The sequence below is a fragment of the Protobothrops mucrosquamatus genome, unplaced genomic scaffold, assembly GCF_001527695.2.
Source record: "Protobothrops mucrosquamatus isolate PMUCROS unplaced genomic scaffold, P.Mucros_1.0 scaffold1931, whole genome shotgun sequence".
Lineage (NCBI taxonomy): Eukaryota > Metazoa > Chordata > Lepidosauria > Squamata > Viperidae > Protobothrops > Protobothrops mucrosquamatus.
In genome coordinates, this window is record NW_015388052.1 from 359,245 (window position 1) to 360,586 (window position 1,342).

General features: G+C 56.2%; 1 non-coding gene across 1 annotated transcript; it reads left to right on the forward strand.

The window, feature by feature from the left end:
• Window positions 1–454: 454 nt before the first annotated feature.
• On the forward strand, window positions 455–573 carry LOC114923113. Its single transcript, XR_003810572.1, has one exon. It is a non-coding gene; the product is annotated as a 5S ribosomal RNA (ribosomal RNA).
• Window positions 574–1,342: the final 769 nt, after the last annotated feature.

Below are 1,342 nucleotides of genomic sequence, written 5' to 3' on the forward strand. Positions count from 1 at the left end.
AGTCGAGGACTACCTTTAAAGAGAGAAAACGCTCAAGCCAAGATTGGGAATCCCAGCCTTCTTCGGCTGGTCTGCGCGCCCTAATGAAGATCTGATGGGTAGCTGTGCTTTGTGTCTGCTTGTTGAGAGTGGGGACGGCCTGCACTGCAGGGCAGCATGTGCGGCAGCTGCATTTTTCCTGCAGGTTCCCTCGGAAAGGGGTCCGGCAGCGACCGGGGCCTGGCCCGGGAGCCGGCCATTAGGTAGCCAGGCGTACTAGGTTGAGGGGAGAAGGATGGACTGGTGGGAAGAGCCCAGAGAGGCACAGCCCCGGAGCCGGTGTGTGCAGCAGCCGCAAAGCGGGAAGGATGGGCCTTGGGGGCGTGCGAGGAGCCTGTGGCTGGTATTCCCTGCCAGGGCTTGAACAGGGGGCGCTGCAGGTGGCTTAAAGGCAGCGGCAAGCAGCTGGAACACCGTCTACGGCCATACTACCCTGAACGTGCCAGATCCCGTCTGATCTCGGAAGCTAAGCAGGGTCAGGCCTGGTTAGTACTTGGATTGGAGACCGCCTGGGAATACCGGGTGCTGTAGGCTTTTGCCCCCGCCTCTCTCCCCACCCAAGCCTGCCCCGTTCCCCTCTTTCTCGCTCTTCCTCCTCCTCACCCTCACCAGCTGCCCCTTCCTTTTGCTGCCACTTTCAGAGCTTGGGTGCCGCATCAGCTGGGCGAACAGAACGCAACCCTGCTTTTCCCAGCAACAGACCCCCCGCCTCGCCCCGCCCCCGGATGCTCGATGGCTGCTCAATCGAGTAGATCTAAAAAGCTAAGTTTTCTGCTACGCAGCCGGTCCGTGACCTAGGCCCGCCATTCAGCCCTAAGTTTCCGTTGCTAAGCTAGGCAGTTGTGAAGTGAACTGCACACCGTTCACGCTCTTTTTTGGGCACAGTGGTGAAGGGAACCAGTGCCGTCGTTAAATGAATCATCTGTCGGTAAGCGAATCTGTTAGCCGCATTGATTTTGCCTGTCGGAAGCCGGATGGGAAGATTACGAAGGACTAGCGCATCATCCTGGCACAGTGCAATTGTCATCGAGACAAGGCGGTTGCCGAGCCCCGAATTTGGATCACCTGACCTTGGAGATTGTGCAGCGGTCATCAGGGTGCAAACCGGTCATAAGGCCCCTTTTTCAATGCCGATGGACATTTGAAATGTCGCTAAACTAATGTTTGCGGGCTAAGGACTATCTGTATACCTGCACGCATGTAGCTGCAGGTATGAATAGCTGTGTACGTGTGTATGAAGTCCGGAAAGTGAAATCGCATTTTCAGAGAAGTGAAAAAGATAGCCGAAACAAAAACTTAGAAA